Source organism: Triticum dicoccoides, chromosome 5B, assembly GCF_002162155.2.
Source record: "Triticum dicoccoides isolate Atlit2015 ecotype Zavitan chromosome 5B, WEW_v2.0, whole genome shotgun sequence".
NCBI classification, from domain to species: Eukaryota; Viridiplantae; Streptophyta; class Magnoliopsida; order Poales; family Poaceae; genus Triticum; species Triticum dicoccoides.
In genome coordinates, this window is record NC_041389.1 from 435,365,678 (window position 1) to 435,386,284 (window position 20,607).

The 20,607-nt window shown below is 42.2% G+C and overlaps 1 long non-coding RNA gene across 7 annotated transcripts; it reads right to left on the reverse strand.

The window, feature by feature from the left end:
* Positions 1 to 4,068: 4,068 nt before the first annotated feature.
* Positions 4,069 to 7,140, reverse strand: LOC119305669. Of its 7 annotated transcripts, XR_005148738.1 has the most exons (6): positions 6,956 to 7,140; positions 6,541 to 6,677; positions 6,084 to 6,169; positions 5,508 to 5,975; positions 5,284 to 5,361; positions 4,069 to 4,464 (listed from the first exon to the last, which is right to left on the reverse strand). It is a non-coding gene; the product is annotated as an uncharacterized LOC119305669 (long non-coding RNA). The 7 variants fall into 7 exon arrangements; XR_005148737.1 differs by having other exon boundaries at positions 4,069 to 5,361; XR_005148736.1 differs by having other exon boundaries at positions 4,069 to 5,361; positions 5,441 to 5,975.
* Between the last annotated feature and the right edge of the window lie 13,467 nt (positions 7,141 to 20,607).

A 20,607-nucleotide genomic window follows, 5' to 3' on the forward strand; every position in this document is an offset into this window, starting at 1 on the left:
TAATTTAAATATATTATTATATGCAACATGCATAAAATGGAAAAAGGCATACATCTAGAATAAGAAAAACAAGAGGATCCATGCAAGATAAGTTTGTACATGGTGTGGTAAAATTTGAAACCAGATTTTCATGCAAGATAAGTTTCCAAGGCATTCCTTTAATATTTTTAGTTCCTTATTTTGTTGCCCCTTGTTTCCATCGCTTCCAAATACCAAGATATCAAGAAAGCCAATGCAAAACTGGGCCAGAGCATGAAAAGTGATGCCACATCCGGCAACGCAGTCCAGTGAGCCTCATGTTACACTTGATAAAATCAGTACATTAGCAATAGAAACAATAACGGTGCACATGTATTAGCACTTAATATATAATCCCAACAAGAGGATTTGTTGTCGTAGAAGATGCAATGCACATTTGTCCAGCTTAAAATATTTCTCACTTTATGTGTCGTTTTAGCAAATGGATATATCCAAAAGTAAAACCGAGTATTAAAACCCTAGAATAATTAGATAATGATTGGGCCTTGTATGTCAAATGACTGAAGATGTATTAATTCTTTCATGAAGATTTCTCATATAACTTTATGTAATCAAATTGCACGAACTATGTTGCTAAACTTGGTCAAGATGAGAATTCCTATGAGAGCCGATTCCGAAAGTAAAGCCGGTTAACAAAAGATTCAGACCAATATATCGACGCAGTTCGGAGTATACAACAGAGAACTGTCACCAAAAAGCTAATCCCTAAAATTGAACTTTTAAACTCCCCTTAAAGGAAACATTGACTCTGGCACGTACAGAAACTTGGCATATACTGCTCCCAAATCCAAAGGAAATTAATTTTTCATTAGATAAGCACAAACTGAAAATCTGGAGTTAAGATGTGTATGCAATGGTTAGTTTACAATCTTGCATACGAAAGCATATAATTTGATCACTTTGAAGTTCTAATATTATCCACGTGCATGATAACTAAATAAGTTTAGTTAACAATAGAAGACTACTCATGGAAAGTTAATCTGCGTATTCTCCTTGAGAAGTCAAAAAAAAAGTCATCTTTGCATGGCACTCTATTCTGGAAGGTTATCACATAAAACTTCTGTTTAGTTAGAAAACTTTGATTATACCAGACGGAATAAGCAGATTCCAGCTCGTGCTTCCCGAAATGAAATAATGTCACTCACCTGAGGAACACCAGATTAATTACGACCAATGCCACAATTGGGGTAGTCTTCTCCTAAACAATTTGTACAAGCCCCGTCTATACTCCAGCTGATTTCATCATCTAAACCGGACTAAATATTATAAGTTTACCCATGTGAAATTATGTATCAAGTAATCAGGTAAACAAGTATAGAAGTAGAACGAGATGTAGATGTAACATGATGTTCCCAAAAACAAATAGTAAGCAAAATGAGAATGATAGGAGTGTGGGTGGTAAGGCCAGGGCAACAAAGATGGGAGCAAAGAAAAACTCCAGCCCCACGACCATCAAGTTCTTCCGCAACTCAGTTGATACTGCATAGTACGACAAAACCAAAGGCTTAAGGGTTGCATCATTGACAAACGAGTGAGCCGGTGGCGCAAACAGACCTCATCTTCTGCTTCATGGCATGATCCAAGCCACCATAGTGCCTTCCACAACTTGTAGCTATCGAAGTGATCGAGCTCATAACCATCCATGGATGCCGCTGCTGCCACAGACCTAAGAAAACCAAAAGAAGATGAAACACGAATAAGGGTCTGAGAACTTAACTCCGATCGGATCCTCAGAAGCTGAGACGGGTGGATAGGATCAAGCAACACCTGCACCTGCAACAATTTTCAGCGACAAAAGGATCAACATATCGGATTTTTAAAACAAAACCTGCACCTACACAAGTATATGTTATATTAACACAAGTGCAGATCCTGTCCCACTCTTCACTTTGTTTACACAAAAGTTTAGAATAACAATTTTGGCGAGTGATCTCAACCGGGTTCGATCGGCATGGCGCGCTGCTCATTCTTCCAGTAGTGGGTGCTGAGAGGAAGGATCCCAAACCTCCATTGTCGATCGGCCGGAGCTACATCGTCCTCCGGATCAGAGCGTGGACGGGATCGAGACGGTAGGGGTTGAGGAATTTGTAAAACATCATCCGAAGCCATTAGTTTTTGTCCCTGGTGTACAAAAGTAAAAATATTAACATATAATAAAATAAAGAATAAATTACTATTATATACAAAAACTTCACAGCACAATACAAATGTTGACGCTCGTACACGCACATACACCCACCCTTATGAATGCACGAACCTATATACACCCTGCATTTTTAGTTGAGTGGCATCGTGCTTTCTTAGTAATCTGTAGGCTCACCTATAAATTACTTATTGGTAATTATCCTTTGGAAATAATTCATGTGCATGTGTGATACTTCTCACTATATAAATTATAAAAAGTATATGCATTACTCTCATAGCAAACAACCGTTTTTCCTTTTAAAAAAGGCAACAACCGCTCCATTCCTTGGTATATTTTAGAAAAAAAATCACTCTCTCACCATAGGACACGACGCTCACACTCACATCTCGTTCCCTGGCCGGATCTCCCTGGCACGGTGTCGCCGCCGCCATCTCTCCCCACAGTGGCTTCTGACTACCGCCTCCCCTTGATGCCACAACATTCATCATGCCTCGTCCTCTTATTGGTTTTGGATTTTTAAAACAAAACCTGCACCTACACAAGTATATGTTATACTAACACAAGCGCAAATCTTCTCCCACTCTTCACTTTGTTTACACAAAAGTTTAGAATAACAATCTTGGTGAGTGATCTCAACCGGGTTCGATCGGCATGGCGCGCTGCTCATTCTTCCAGTAGTGGGTGCTGAGAGGAAGGATCCCAAACCTCCATTGTCGATCGGCCGGAGCTGCATCGTCCTCCGGATCAGAGCGTGGACGGGATCGAGACGGTAGGGGTTGAGGAATTTGTAAAACATCATCCGAAGCCATTAGTTTTTATCCCTGATGTACAAAAGTAAAAATATTAACATATAATAAAATAAAGAATAAATTACTATTATATACAAAAATTTCACAGCACAATACAAATGTTGACGCTCGTACACGCACATACACCCACCCTTATGAATGCACGAACCTATATACACCCTGCATTTTTAGTTGAGTGGCATCGTGCTTTCTTAGTAATCTGTAGGCTCACCTATAAATTACTTATTGGTAATTATCCTTTGGAAATAATTCGTGTGCATGTGTGATACTTCTCACTATATAAATTATAAAAAATGCATTACTCTCATAGCAAACAACCGTTTTTCCTTTTAAAAAAGGCAACAACCGCTCCATTCCTTGGTATATTTTAGAAAAAAAATCAGTCTCTCACCACAGGACACGACGCTCACACTCACATCTCGTTCCCTGGCCGGATCTCCCTGGCGAAGTGGCTTCTCACTACCGCCTCCCCTCGATGCCACAACATTCATCATGCCTCGTCCTCTCACCATCGTCTCCCCTCCGCTCCACGACATCGCCAATTAACCCCCTCGTCTCTCCTCCACAACATCCAAGGCCGAATCCCGGTGCCAAGGAGTGCACATCATCATAGACGAGGGCGGCCACCATGGCGACGCAACCTGCTTCTTGGCACAGCGCTGCACCTTCTTCGAGTATGCGGACACAACCAGGTCGTGACTTCCTCCACAACACACATAGTGGATTTTATCCCCATATAAGTCACCCATAGACATCCAAAACCAAATGAAGACACAACCAATTTAACGACGACCTTGCTTGTGGTTATATTTGCAACCAATTTAACGGCAACCTTGCTTGTGGTTATATTTAAACTTCACTATTTCTAGATGGATCAAGCCCTAACAATAGCAAGCTAGACCCTTTGGCTATTGTCCGATATCAAGGAGCAAGCATTCTGTTATTTCGTCCAGGCCGAGTGTGAAGGCTCACACAATGCCAATTTTGATCCCAACAAAATGCCTATGACACAATGTCTCATCGTCCCTTGTTTACAGCAACCAAAGACCAAAAGGCTAGGATAATTTATTGGGCGTTAAAAATATTTACTTACATAAAATCAACATAAAATACTTGCTTACAAAGCTATTGCCAAAATTAGGATGCTCTAACATGCATCATTGATGTAGACATTTAGACATCACAACAATGTATAAGTAGACATTATTAGCAACATATTCTTACACATAAAAATGACACAAAGTTAACAAATAAATTCCCTATCCAAATATAGATTATTGCCAATTGTTTCAAATAATCGAATGGATCAACTAACGAAAAGATAATGTTATGAAATATAGGTTCCCCACGTCATGGATGTCTCCTCAGTTTTCTTTTACCCATGCTGATAGACCTTGTAATCATTTTCGCTTTAATGTTCAACCTCCTCCTATACTCGCTTCTCACATTATTTCTTCAAGTCATTTGAACCTGCGGGAGTTGGCATATTCTTTCAAGCTAAACCTGATACTGAGTTATGTTACATGAAAATGCCATTCATTCTTCATGATTGTTTAATGCACATCTCTTAGCAGTCCACAATCTTCTCTCGGATGGTCAATAAGTTTAGGCAATAGAAGGTTAGCTTGCAAAGTAACCAAAAACAACACAATTCTAAGTCGAGCACCTTGGCGTACACAACCATATATGATTTTTTTATTCCTTAACCTTGCATGTAATAAGCATGTAATATCTCATGTCTAAGGAATGAATGAGATTTCCGACTTCCTAGAGAGGCCTCAAATGGTTTAGAGTCATACATCATTACATTGAGGAGTGAAATACCTAATTTATATGCTTGAGATTATCTTAAGAGAAAAGAATATTGTGTAAAGGCAATATGCTCTTCAATTCTGGAATTCCCTACCAAATGAGAAGAATGCAAACACAAACATGGCAACCAATTTTTTTGTTGGAAATAATAGCTAGAAGATAAAAATTACGACACATCTACTTGTAATGTACAAATGGACATATTCTTCATGAGCCCTAGTAAAGCAGGAAACAAACCCATCCTTCACCCTTTGAGGTCCAGTACAATGGTAGAAGTGACAACAATACCAATGGAAATTAGAAGTATATATACTGACAAAAAATGAACTTTGATTATATAGCATGTTGTTTTTCATGGTATAGGGCTAGTGATAAAATTCACAAACTGTAGCAAATAAAAAAAAACAAATTCTGGCTACAACACAGAACACCATGTCATTTGTTATTGAATACTAAGCAAGCGTTGAGCAAAGGTACCTTAAGTTTTGCTTACGGAATGTTGCTCCCGTCTAATCGCTATGCATTGCGGTGAGAATATTGTACACCTTGCTGAGGCTGAAATTATTTAATTTGAGATTTTTGATGAAATTTTTTCATAAGAACTGGATTGATCTCACTGTGTGAGTTCCACTACCTCTTCTCTTCACAAATTGCAGATAGAGTGTGATTTTGCTGGTTCTAGAATATGCTCACATACCAACCTGCTTTGCATGGAGGAGATGCATCCTCGCCTTCATTCTGTTTTGCACGAAGAAGATTTACCTTTGTCCCTCTTAACCTGCACACAAAGAACCAAACAAGACAATGGCAATCCCACTGTCTACAATATAAATACCAAGCAATTTCAAAGCATGAAAAAAATTCAAGTGCAAGACCATCATGGAGTGGATGGGGAAACGAGAAGAATATAGTTGTACTACAATTTCAAGCAAGACGCTATGTAACTGACCTAGCACCAGTACACAATTTTGTAACATGCATGCCCTCATCTCTGCTTTCCATGATTAATTCCGAAACCATTCTCCCAAGCGAATAGCTTATACTGTTTGTACGCTTCTTGGCATGAATCAAACGACATGCCTTCTACAGAAACAAAAGTGTCGGCCGAGTGCTTGCCTTCAGAGTTTAGAAGACATCTTCCAATCGAGTTCATCTTGCTTGGGGCTGCTCTGGTCGCAAGTCCAGTTTGAATCCAGTTCCAGAACCAAAGAATCAACCGTCAATTCGTGTTTGGAACTGAATTTTAGCAGGGACAAAAAGGGGAGAGGAGCACTCACGGTTGTCGAATCAACAACATTGCAAGGCAAGATATGCACTCAGTGTTCTGAAAATCTGCAGAATAGACATGAAACATAAGTGTACCCTGCATACAAAAGAAGACCAAGATCAATAAATATGTAAAATTGAGAACCACCAAATCTGATTCAAGCACAAAAGAACAAGGGAGAGCTTATGCTATCCTACTGCTAGGCCACGGTCATCGCCGGCGAGCACCCGGTCGAGGACTATCGCAAGTTCGCAACACATACACAAACCTGGCCCTGTCCCTGTTCTCCATGTCCGCGCCAGTCCCGCCCAAGGTCATGAAGCACAAGGAGTCATGAAGCACAAGGACAGGAGCCGGAGGCGTTAATGGATGTATGTATCAGTGCCCAACAGATGTACGTACTGTGAAAAATTGATGTGGCGTCCAATGGATATATGAACATGCAAAGGGCGAAGGCGAAGGCGGACCTCGGCAGCGATGTCCAGATGGCGACCTGCAGGTCCGCAACGAAGGCGGCGCCGGCTCCTCGATGACCCCTCAGCCTTTAGAAACTTGAAGGCCCACTATTAGTTCTACATGGCCTATCAAATCTGCACGTTGCTCCCTGCATATTCAGGCAAAATTAGAAAACAACATGTATCGTTGTTGCTTGATCAAGCAAACACCACACACAAGCATGCACACGCAACAAAGCATCCATCAGCACCCAGCAAGCAGCAAGCAAGCACACACACACGCTGACTTCATAGAAGCATCAATCTGTGGAGATCGCGCACTCACACATGCTAGCTAGCCACACACAGAGCACGCCCATAACAAAACTCACGCAGAGCACATAAACATAGATGTGAGATTTGGGCGGAGAGGGGAAGAGAGACATACCATGACGGGGCGGAGCCGTGACGCCCGTGTGACCGGCGAGTAAGTCGACGGTTACCCAAATCAAAGCAGCGGACACGAGGCGTCGGCTGGTGGTCGGCGAGGCTGAGGTGAGCGGCCAAGTTGGGCGCCAGCCACTTCCTAGGTGACACTGCCGCCCTCGTCAGATGCCAGCGACGATGGGGAAGTCAGTTGGGTGCCCACCGGAGCTCGACGCAGGGGCGGCCCCTCCCTCTCCCTCTCCCTCCCTCCCTCCCTCCCTCCCTCTCTGACCCGACGGCTTCCCCAACCGCAGTGCTGCACGGATTTGGGGACAGGGCGGGTCGAGGAGGGAGGGGCGCCATCGGCGGTCCTGGGTGGGAGTGGCGTCCGGGCGGTGTGCAGGAAGCCGGCGAAGGGACTGGGGATACGCGGGGTGGAGCGGATCCACCGTAGGGCAGGATCTCCTGTCGCCGAAAATCACGTTTGTTTGGTAGAGAGAAAATCAGGGGAGAAGGACGTTTCCTTTTATTTAGACGAGGACGTTTACTTCGGGGGCTACCACGGGCTGTCCTCGTCGCCATCGGCAACTCTGTCACTTTAGCGCTACGAGCGTGGGACTAAGCGACGAAGGGAAAGGAAGGAAGCGAAATAATGACTTACCTGATGTTAGGTATGTTATAATCAGGCTAATTACTGTTATGATTCGTTGAGTTTGTTTCCATATATTACACTTTGGCGCTAGGAAGGTGGGACTGATGGACGAGGAGATCTCTTTCAATTACCGAATCGGGGTACGCCTATTTCTCTCGATTGATTGAATTAGAACTTGCCAAAATATTTACACGATTAAATTGAATTGACATACGCCAAAGCAAACACGAATAAATGGAATGAGGATCGAATGTGATTCGGTTTTAAGTGGGAAGAAGAAAAAAAATAAAGTGGGAGGGGTGGTGGGAGATGAGACGAAAATAAACCAGCGATGGGAGGGGTGGTGGGAGGAGAGACGGAAAAAAAACCAGCGATGGGAGGGAGTGGTGGGAGGGTAGACGAAATAAAACCAGCAAAAAATAACCGGCGGACTATTCACCAACTGCTCCATTAGGAGTAGAGATTAGGAGTAGAGATTGAAAGTGGATGCTCCCCGTGAACTATGCTTTGATAGAATAACTTATGTTGATTGATCGAGATGGAAAAGTAGAAGGGAAATGCGGAGGGTAATTGCGGAGGGCTAAAACTTGACTGTGCAAAAATGGACATGTTCATTAACCAGGATGAGGAGGATGACTTCAGTGGACTGGATCAAGACTCTAGGGATGTGATACCAAGTATTGCAGTAGATTGATCGCACTCTTCAGGATTGTAGATTTATGATGATTTTTCTTAATGGAAGTGATGATGAGGTTGATGTCACTAGATTTGGCATTCCTCAGATGACGAAATTTCGCAACAACAGAATGATATGTACATTCAAGAGAAGGTTATTGACGATTCTTAGCCGCCCTTATGGGATAAAAGAAAAGCCAAGAGACACCCAACTTTTCTTAGATGTTGCATTGGCGTATGGAGAGTATCAGATCACAGTCCAAATTTAGTGCATTGGTGCAGGGAGAGGCTGCTACAACAATTGCCCGCTACCCATGTATGCTGGATATTGACTCACAATGGTCACAAATTGTTGTCTCTTAGAGTTATCTTTGCATTACAATTTCCACAACACCGCTAGATTTGGTTGGGCTACCAATTCTTCCAACTACTGGTTATGTGATGGGATCCTACAAGGGGCTAGAGCTATGGAGATCAGCAATGCATTGCATGGGGAGATAAAATGGGAGTGTGATGCTTCTTTGCTTCATCGTGTGCTTGAAGGGTTGGAGCCTATTTTTTTTCGTAACGACTAATACAAATCATCCTACTGTTGCAACAAGTGCCTAGCTAAAGGTCGTTGGATTTCAATCACCTCCCGGGAACAAGAAGTATGTGTTATGAAAAATATACATGCAAAGGCATCATTGTTTTTCTTGGCATTCAAAAGATCAGATCACCAACCATCATCTAAAAGATCAGATCGTACACCAGCATTTCAAGGACAAGATGTCCCAACCACACTAATGCCATCTGGCATGTTTGAACGTTCCAGGAACCTTGCTGTGCTTGGTCTATCCTATTGTGCCTTGATGCAATAGGATGCTCTTGATGGCCTGCTGCACCTGGAGCAAAGGCGGTTCCTACTACCATTGCAACTCATTTGGAGGCCTGCGGCACATGCACCTGCGCTCCTGTCCCAGGCTACAGTTCGTGCTTCTGGTGTGGGTCTCCTCCTTCCCCAGCTTGGATACACTCCACATCATCCAATGCCGCGACCTCAGGCACGTCTTCGTGTTGGACGAAGTGCACCCTGAGGCATGCGTCGTTTTCCTAAACCTGTGCACCATCCACCTGCATGACCTCCCGCTGCTGTGGGGCATATGCGAGGCATGAATGCTGATGCTGGCACCCGTGCTACGAACCGTGAAGTTCTGGGGATGCTGGGGCCTGCGCTGGTTGCCGGCCATGGTGGTGTCAGGACCTAGTTGGGATTGGACTGAATTCTAGGAACAATAGCACTCAAATCACAGAGAATTGGCATCTAGAGCTAGGGTTCTTGTTAAAGGGAAATGATAGGTAGCACGCCACTGGTGGCAAGGGTTTACAACCCAATTACAAGGGGAACGAATCTCCACACATGCGACATCCTGGCCTTATAGCCATTACAGACGGGCTGGTAAAAGTAAGAAAAAGTGACCAAGGAGGAGGAAAGTGAGTCGAGTGATCTACGACGACCTATAGGAGCATGTCACATGTTGGATGTCAGATCGACATCCGTGGTGGTGACTCCATCTGAAATGCAGAACATGGGAGGAATGTAATTCTTCAGTTAACTTCAGACTAGGGTCTGACAATTCCCTCTTCTTGAGACAACTTCAGAAAGGCTGGAATGCAGGAAAGATCTTTTGTATGAACGCCGAGTCTTCCGATGTTGCCTCTTCCACTGGCATGTTCACCCATTTGATTAGCCAGCGGAGCACATGAATGCTTATGTTTCCTTGTGGTCCGGGTATCAATTTTATTTCTAGCACAACTTCATGCTCCATTCTGATCTAGCGCTCCTCATCTATTAGAGGCAATTATTTGGTTGGAATGACGTGAGTCCCAATATGCTTTTTGAGCTGACTGACATGGAATGTGGGATGTAGCTGACACCCTTCAGGGAGGAGCTGTTTGTAAGCATTGTTACCAACCTTTTAAATCACTTGAAATGCTGCTTTTAAGCATTGTTACCAACCTTTTCAATCACTCGAAATGGTCCACATAATTTGGAGTATAGCTTCAGGCAACTGTGCATACTAAGGGATGTATGCCTATAAGGTTGGAGTTTCAGATAGGCCATATCACCAACTTGGAATTGTCTTGGCACTCTGTGCTTATCAGCATAATGTTTCATTCTTTGTTGAGCTTTGAGCATGTTTTCCTTGGTAACCTCCATGGCCACCTTTCCGTTTTGCAACAAATTCTCATTTTTCATGGAGATAGAATCTGGCGGGGAGGATTCTGCCACCAAGGGTGGTGGGAAGCTATATAATGCTTGAAAAGGGGTCATTTGGAGGGACATATGAAAGCTTGTGTTATACCACCATTCAACGAGAGATAACCAGCCGTGCCACTTGGTAGGCTGTTGGAAGCACATGCACTGGAGGTAATTTTCGAAACACTGGTTGACCCTTTCAGTTTAACCATCAGACTGAGGGTGGTAGTTGGTACTCATGTGTAACTTGACTTTTGGTGATTTGAACTTCTACTGTCATAGATTGTTAGTGAAGATTTAGTCCCTATCAGTGACTATAACAGAAGGCATTTCATGCAACTTGAAGATATTATCAGAGAAGGCTCTCGCTACTGATTGCGCTGTGATAGGATGCTTAAGAGCTATGAAATGTGCATATTTTGTGAATCTGTCCACTACCACAAGGATGAGGTCTTTTTGTTCGGACACTGGCAACCCTTCCACAAAATCCATGTTAATGTGGACCCATGCAAAATCAGGTACATGAAGAGGATCTAGTAGTCCGGGATAGGGATTACGTTCAACCTTATTCAGCAGACAAGTAGGACATGCTTTGAAAAATGTGATGACATCTTGCTTCAAACCTGGCCAATGGAAAACAAGTTTAATCCTCTGGTATGTGGCCCTTTCTATTGAGTGGCCTCCCAATTCTTATTTGTGAAATGTAGAAATAATGTCATTTTGTTCGGATGTTGTGTTTCCTACCACAACCTTATTTTTGAACTTGAGAATGTTGTGTTTGAAGGTGTATGGGTTGTCATCCCCTTTTCCCACTGTGCATTTTGTTATGTGGTCTTGAACACTTTGGTCAGCTGCATAACTTTTGACAACCTCCTTAATCCACACAGGGACAGTATAACTAGATTGTTCACAAAGTGTTTAACCCAAGAGAGGGCATCTGCAACCTTGTTTTCCTTCCCCTTTTTGTATTCCACAATATAGGAATATCCAAACAACTTGATCAAGAGCTTGTGCTGAATGCCTTTAGTGTTTTTTGCTCCTGGATGTATTTCAAACTCTCTTGGTCAGTATTGGTAATGAGAGAAGTGGCCAAGAAATAGTGTTTCCATAGCTTGAGACTTTCTATTATAGCCAGAGCTTCCTTGTCATATGTGAAAAAGCTGCAGCCTTAGGCCCAATTGTCTTGCTGAAGTAAGAAATTGGCATGCCGTCTTGCATAAGGACAACTCCTAACCCATAGCCACAAGCATCTGCCTCCAACAAAGGGTTTTGTGAAGTCAAGTAGTGCTAGGACAGGGGGTTGAGTGAGCAACACTTGAAGTTCTTGGAAAGCTTGCTCCTATTCTTCTTGCCATTAGAAGGCATCTTTCTTCAGGGAATTAAAGAGAGGTCTACAAATTATGCCATACCCTTTGATGAATCTTCTATAGTAACCACTCAGGCCCAAAAAGCTCCCAAGTTCAGTGACATTATTAAGTGTGGGCCACTCCTTAACAACCTAGATTTTTGCAGGGTCAGTGGCTACTCCCTCCCGAGAGATAACATGTCCCAAATATTCCACCTGTGTTTGGCCAAAGGAGCATTTCTCTAGGTTGGCATAGAGTTGATTTGCCTGGAGTATAACAAAGATAGTCGCTAAATCTTCTTTATGTTGTTCTTCATCAGGGCTAAAAACCAGGATATCATCAAAGAATATGAGCATACAAACCCTGAGAAGAGGAGCTAGGATTGTGTTCATAAGGGATTGGAAAGTGGCCAGAGCATTGGTCAGCCCAAAAGGCATGACCAAGTATTCAAACAGTCCCATGTGAGTGGAGAAAGTTGTTTTTTCAATATCTTCGGGTGACATCCTTATTTGGTGGTACCCACTTTTCAAATCGATCTTAGAAAAGATATTGTATCCTTTGTGTTCATCCAATAAATCCCTGATGACTAGCATAGGATATTTGTTCTTAACTATTATTGCGTTTAATTTCCTGTAATCAGTACAGAGCCTCCATGTGCATCCTTTTTCTTCACTAAGAGAGCAGGGGAAGAATAAGGACTGTTGCTTGGTCTAATAATCGTTTGCCCGAAAATTCCAGTATGATTTTCTCCAAGGCATCCTTTTGATGGTGAGGCATTCTGTAATTTCTTTGGTTCACAATCTCTGCATTTGGTATGAGTGATATTTTATGGTCACAAGACCTTGCAGGAGGGGGCTAGGCAGGCTCACCGAACATAGAGATGTACTTGTCCAAAATTGTCTGAAGAAACTCAGGGGCGTTCAGAATGACTTTCTCCCTTTTAGATAGTTCACACACATTTTAGAAGAGGCCACAAAAAGCTTGCTCCATTAATTTTTATGCTGGGTCTGTCACTTTGGTATGACCTGAGGGACAGTCTCATCAACAAAGGTAACCATATCTCCTTTGGGGTGTTTCACTTTCATTTCCATTTGGATATAATCCAGCTGCACTGGGCTATACCTTTTTAACCAACCTACTCCAAGGATTACATAATAACCTTTGAGCTGCAAAACCCTGAAGGTATCTAGGAATTCCTCATTTTGTATTGTATAGGGGCAATTGAAATTAGTGAATTCACTCCATAGAACTTCTCCACTAGCCACTTGCGCTTAACTTTTGGTGCTGGAGTAGTAGCTAGGTGTTGGTAGTTTAGCTGCCATCTCCGGGGAATGAATTTAGAAGTACTACCACTATCTATGAGGGTCGTGGCTATGACAGTCCCAAATTTAATCCACACTACAAATGTGTTTTTGGCAGCTCCAATGCCCATGACAGCATGAAGTGAAACCTGCAAGGCAGTATCCGCAGGGGGGACAGTGTTATCTAGGTCAAGGTCCTAAAAATCAGTGACATAAATAATTTCACTGTTACCCAGTTGTTGAGCTTGTAAGGCATTGATTTGAGCCCTTTGGCTCATCTTACATACCTCCCCGTGGACATGCACCCATGGTTCTCTATATTTATAACAAACTTGGTTCAATTTAGCTTGTTGTATGACAACATTTCTATTTGCAGTGGACTGGATGATAGGAGCAGCAGCAGGGGGTCTTGACTTGTCAAAGACTACCTGTCTTCTAACTTGTGGTGTGTATTGCTTCTGGTGTTGTGTTATACTAGACTTTTCCATTCTCCTAGCATACCATATAGTAGTATGCATATCTTTAAGTTTGAAACATTCCAAGTTGCTCTGAATGTAGGGAGTGAGACCTGAGAGGAAACTGGTGAGATAATAGTCCTCAGGAATTGCTGAGTTGTCCCTCCTTAACAGATTCATAGCCTGCTCAAATTGTTCTATGTACTCAGAGACAGATGATGACTATACCAGGCTATGGAAATGCTTCACATTTTCACAAACAGATGTAGTGGAAGTCTGTCAGTAATGTAAGAGCAAAACCTATGCCAAGGAACATTGCTTGCAGCATATCATGTACCCCTCCACCACTAGATAGTTGCTCCCTTGAGATAAGAGATAGCTAACTCAGTTCTATTTTCTAGTGGGACCCTTGCTGAGGAGAATTATTGCTCCAAGTTTTGAATCCAAGCATCAGCATCCATTCCATCAAATTTAGAAATGTTCAATTTAGCAGGGTTGACAGTGAGAACTGGTCTTCTCTGGTCATTAGGAGTGTTGGGCCTGGATCTTCTGATATGGCCATCTTGCTATTCTTCACCCCCACATCTAAGTGAATAGTGTGTTGCGGATGCAGTTGAGCCCCTGGCTACGGCTGCTTAGGTTTAGAGCTGCCATAATTGGGGTGCCGATATGGTACCTTGCGGGTGCCATCTAAGTTTAGTTCTTTTCCATTTTGGTCCCTTAGTGTGGCTGATCCGACTGTTTGCTGAAGGGTCTTGTCATTAGTTGTTGCAGGAAGTTGCTGTGGTGTGTGTAATTCTTTGGGTCTGCCTTATGTTGTAACCAGTGACTACAACTGGTTATTCTTCTGCTGAACACTTCCTTGTGCTGACTTGTCATAACCATCTTTTTCAGGATCTGGGTCCATTAGACGACGCCTGACATTGTCCTGGATCTTGTCAAAAAATTCTACATGGTGGCGAAGTTCCTGTTCACTTGAGCCGGAAAGTCATGGAATTCGTTTCTGTCTTCTTATCTTTCACGCTGCAGGGTCTTTATGTCTATTTCCAACGAATCCAGCTGCAAATTCACTGTATCTCCAGATTCAGTGACTTTCGTCATAACTTCACTTGCAGCGTTACCCTCTCAGGAACACGGGTTGGGTTTGGGAGGGATCCAAAGTTCCTTGTCTACCGCCGGCAACACTGCCGCCTTCGCCCATCATCGATGATGCATGATCTGCCGTCAAGATATGGAATTTTACTGCTGGGAAATTGTTTCACGGTAAGCAAGTTGAGTGATAGACTGCACCTGAATGATGCCACTCTGGCTGCCTCCCAGAACTCACCGCCGCCGGATTCGAGCACACTAAGGGATTTTACAGGCGTCCCCCAACCTAGCGATACTCAAATCCGATTGCCTTTGAGGACCTAAGGCTCTAGATACCAATACAAGACCTAATTGGGACTGGATTGAATTTTAAGAACAATAGCACTCAAAATCACAGAGAATTAATTGTTGGCTAGAGCTAGGCTTCTTGTTAAGGGAAAAAGATAGGTAGCACGCCATTGATGGCTAGGGTTTACAACCTGATTACAGGGGGAATGAATCCACACACATGTGACATCGTGGCCTTATAGCCATTACAGATGAGTTGGTAAAAGTAAGAAAAAGTGACTGGGGAGGAAGAAAGTGATAGCCGGGTGATCTACAGCGACACATGGTAGCATGTTACCCGTTGGATGCCAGATCGACGTCCATGGTGGTGACTCCATCCGAAATGCAGAACAGGGGAGGAATGTAATTTTTCAGTTAACTTCAGAGTAGGGTCTGACAGGTGGGACGTGGCGGACACATGAAGAAACTATAATTGAGAAGGATGTGTGGGATGCGCTGGAGTGGGATAGGGTGAAGGCTAGACACCACCCTCCCTCTTCGAGGAACCACACCACTGACGCTACTATAAGGTCACATTGCCTAGGGTCTCCGTCCTTAGGTACGCTCTAAACAACTGCAAGCATTTTATCCACCGTCATTTGTCTTGCCGCCACCTAGTTATTTACTCTTTATTTCTATGTGGATTTGTCACACATTGACTAGGTGAACTATGGATTTCGTTGCCTATTCTTCTGTGGATGCATCATGTTTATTCTGCTCGCGAGCTTATTTTATTGGATATCCCATTCGATTCGGTTCCAAATGGTTTGATATATGTGTGGTGTGATGAGCTCATCGTGTGTTATGTGGGTGTCTCTAGGCTCCAACAAGCAGCCTGGGTTGTGTGATCACGGACAAGCCAGATTTGTCCGAGTTGTGGTTGTGAGTTGTAGGGTGATTGATGCTCGTCTGCCCTTAATCTGAAAGTAGTTGCTTAATTGAGTGCGCATCCACCACCTAACTGCTATGGTATCTGAGCTTCTGTGGAACCGAGAAGCGGCTGAGCTGGTTCTGAGCTTTCTTGCAATTGCATGTGCCCCCGGCATGCTGTGTTGCTAGGTGTGAATCAATCTATGTATGTGTATATTGCTGACAAAAGAGCCCGTGCATTACAACGGGAGAAGAAAATACCGCACGACCCTAACCCAATAACCATGACTAAGACCCCAATAGGTCTTACCGAGGCATCTTTCTCTCTCTCGGCATAAGATGAGAAATCTGCATTTTTCATGCCAGAGATTGCCGAGGCGTACATGCACGGTTATCGATGGTTTCTTTTGTCTTCAATTTGGCTTTGATGGGGTGTTCATTGCAATCTGGCTCGGTGTCGGTATGGAAGAAAGATGGATCATGCGCTATTGATTAAGGTTGCACCCTAAATAACATTTACAAAATATTTAGTAGGTAAAATAACATCATATTCATATTTTGCACATTTTTCTAATCAAATTTCATATATAACATGTTAAAATTGGAGTTAGGGTTTAAAATATATGGGTATTTTAAAAATATGTTATTTGTTCAGGGGTTTTCCGCTAAAATGCAAAAATGATTCATTTTCAGTCACTTGATAGTGGATGCGGGTTATGTATCAAAAAGGGAGGGGGGGTCAGTAAAACAGTAAAAGTTGGTTTGTTTTCTTACTTAAATGTGAATGGCGGGTTTAATTATCTGAAAACATATGGGTTTCCTGTAAAAATGTTGATAGTGAACTATTAGTAGGTACATATATGTATGGAGTTCGTGTCTGATCAACACCTGTCAAACTCTGAGGATTTACGCGAGTAGTTCTTGAAGTTGATTGTTTAGAGGTGGTACGCCTCTGGGACTCGTGCTTGTTTTTGCTCTCTTTGATACGCCTATTCTTGCTGGGATTGAAGGGCTAGCCTCATCATTTTTTTATTTATGTATTCGACATGTATAGAGAAACTCCAACTTCTCTACCCATTCATGTGCAAAACATGCAAGCATAGTTGAGGGTTCAAGTTGCTGGATGGACTCCCCCCTAGATTCCTCATGCCTAGCCTGATGCCTGATTGTGTGGTTGCCCATGATGGTTGAATAAAAGCTCTAAATTCCCTGAAAAAATGAGAAATGTTTCTATACATGCATGATTTCTACTACACAATTTGTTCTTTGAGACTCATGTTGGGCCTCCAAGCGTAGAGTTTTGTAGGACAGTAGCAAATTTCCCTCAAGTGGATGAACTAAGGTTTATCAATCCGTCGGAGGCCTAGGATGAAGATGGTCTCTCTCAAACAACCCTGCAACCAAATGCTACTTCTTGAGCTTGCGTTGATTTTTCCCTTGAAGAGGAAAGGGTGATGCAGCAAAGTAGAGATAAGTATTTCCCTCAGTTTGAGAACCAAGGTATGAATCCAGTAGGAGACAACTCACAAATCATCGAACACCTGCACAAACAATCAAACAAACTTGCACCCAATGCGATGAAGGGGTTGTCAATCCCTTCACGGTTACTTGCAAAAGTGAGATCTGATAGAGATAGATAAACGATAAAGTAAATATTTTTGGTATTTTTGGCTTATAGATCGGAAAGTCAAAGATTGCAAGAAGTAGATTGGAAACTATGGTAGATCGGAAACTTGTATGATGGAAAATAGACCCGGGGGCCATAGTTTTCACTAGAGGCTTCTCTCGAAATAGAAAATAATACAGTGGGTGAACAAATTACTGCCTAGCTCAAAAGATATAAGTGAAGCACATAGAGTATTATAATAAATCACGATTCATGCGTGTCCCTCTCAAAAGGTGTGTACAACAAGGATGATTGTGGCAAACTAAAAATCAAAGACTCAAATCATATACGACGCTCCAAGCTAAACACATATCATGTGGTGAATAAAAATATAGCCTCAAGTAAAGTTAACGATAGACGAAGATGAAAGAGGGGATGCCTTCCGGGGCATCCCCAAGCTTAGGCTCTTGGTTGTCCTTGAATATTACCTTGGGGCGCCTTGGGCATCCCCAAGCTTAGGCTCTTGCCACTCTTTATTCCATAGTCCATCAGATCTTACCCAAAACTTGAAAACTTCACAACACAAAACTCAACAGAAAATCTCATACGCTCCGTTAGTATAAGAAAATAAATCACCACTTTATGGTACTATTGTGAACTCATTCTCTATTTATATTGGTGTAACATCTAATGTATATAACCTTTTCCATGGTTCATACCCCCCGATACTACCCATAGATTGATCAAAATAAGCAAACAACACATAGAAAACAGAATCTGTCAAAAACAGAATAGTTTGTAGCAATCTGTAACTCTCAAATACTTATGTAACTCTAAAAGTTCTGAAAACTTAGGACAACCTGGGAAATTTTTCTACCAATCCAGAGCAAAAAGAATTAGATCAAAAGCATGCTTCTGTGAATTATGAAAATTATTTTCGTGGGCGTAAAAGTTTCTATTTCTCAGCAAGATCAAAACAACTATCACCGTAAGCTATCCCAAAGGTCTTACTTGGCACAAACACTAATTAACACACAAAACCACATCTAACCAAAGGTTAGATGAATTATTCAAAGCAAAACAGGAACAAAAAGCAAAGAACAAAAAATAAAATTTGGTTGCCTCCCAACAAGCGCTATTGTTTAACACCCTTAGTTAGGCATAAAACACGAATAGATCTAGGTATTGTCATCTTTGGTCTTTACTCTTTTAAGGGAATTATGTTCAAATCCAAGAGGTTCTTTGCGTTTATCATCATATTCAACAAAATTTAAGTCTAAAACATCCAACCGTTTATTGCAAAGAGTAATCAACATATTCATGCGGTGGATGTTCCCACTGACATTTTTGAGAGGCTCAAGAGTTTTTTGCATTTTTTTTGTTAATTCACATAGTTTCTCAAAAACTTGAGTTCCCTCGTGAGTGTGAGGTAAACCCGATTGTGGAAGTGATATTCCAACTACTCCTTCTATTATCTCATAAGCAATATTAGGATCAATTTCGATAAAATTACCTTTAGCAGCGAAATCCAGGAGTTTCCTATGGGGCATGGTCAACCCAACATAAAAATTACAGAGTAGAATTATAAAATCCCCCTTTATGGTGCAATTATGATAAGATTCTATCATCCTATACCAAGCATCTTTTAAATTTTCTCCTTGTTTCTATTTGAAGTGAAGAGCTTCAAAGTCGCGAGACAAAGGAGGGATAGAAGAGCTAGTCATGAAAGAAAGATAAGGAAGGAGACGGCGAACAAAAGAGGGGCGAAGAAAAGGCAAATCTTTTCGAAAATCGTTTTAGAAGTGGGGGAGAGGGAAACGAGAGGCGAATGGCGAATAATGTAATGCAAGAGATGAGAGTATATAATGGGTACTTGGTATGTCTTGACTTTGCGTAGATCTCCCCGGCAATAGCACCAAAAATTCGTCCTGCTACTTCTTGAGCTTGCGTTATTTTTTCCCTTGAATAGGAAAGGGTGATGCAACAAAGTAGCGATAAGTATTTCCCTCAGTTTGGGAACCAAGGTATCAATCCAGTAGGAGACAACGCACAAATCACTGAATACCTGCACAAAGAATCAAACAAACTTTCACCCAACGTGATAAAGGGGTTGTCAATCCCTTCACGGTTACTTGGAAAAGTGAGATCTGATAGAGATATATAAACGATAAAGTAAATATTTTTGGTATTTTTGGTTTATAGATCGGAAAGTAAAAGATTTCAAGAATAGTAGATTGGAAACTAAGATGGTAGATCAGAAACTTGTATGATGGAAAATAGACCCGGGGCCATAGGTTTCACGAGAGGCTTCTCTTAGGATAGAAAATAATACGGTGGGTGAACAAATTACTGCCGAGCAATTGATAGAAAAGCGCAAAGTTATGACGATATCTAAGACAATGATCATGAATATAGGCATCGTCCGTGTCAAGTAGACCTACTCCTGCCTGCATCTACTACTATTACTGCACACATCGACCGCTATCCAGCATGCATCTAGAGTATTAAGTTCATAAAGAACAGAGTAACACATTAAGTAAGATGACATGATGTAGAGGAATAAACTCAAGCAATATGATGAAAACCCCATATTTTTATCCTCGATGGCAACAATACAATACGTGCCTTGCTGCCCCTACTGTCACTGGGAAAGGACACTGCAAGATTGAACCCAAAGCTAAGTACTTCTCCCACTGCAAGAATAACCAATCTAGTTGGCCAAACCAAACCGATAGTTCAAAGAGAATTACAAAGATATCAAATCATGCATATAAGAATTCAGAGAAGATTCAAATAATATTCATTGATAAGCAGATCATAAATCCATAATTCATTGGATCTCGGCAAACGCACCACAAAAAAGGTATTGCATTAAATAGATCTCCAAGAACATCGAGGAGAACATGGTATTGATAATCAAAGAGAGAGAAGAAGCCATCTAGATACTAGCTACGGACCCGTAGGTCTGTGGTAACTACTCACGCTTCATCAGAAGGGAAATAGTGTTGATGTAGAAGCCCTCTGTGACCGAATCCCCCTCCGGCAGGACGCCAGAAAAGGCCCCTAGATGGGATCTCATGGGTACAGAAGGTTGTGGCGGCGGAAAAGTGTTTT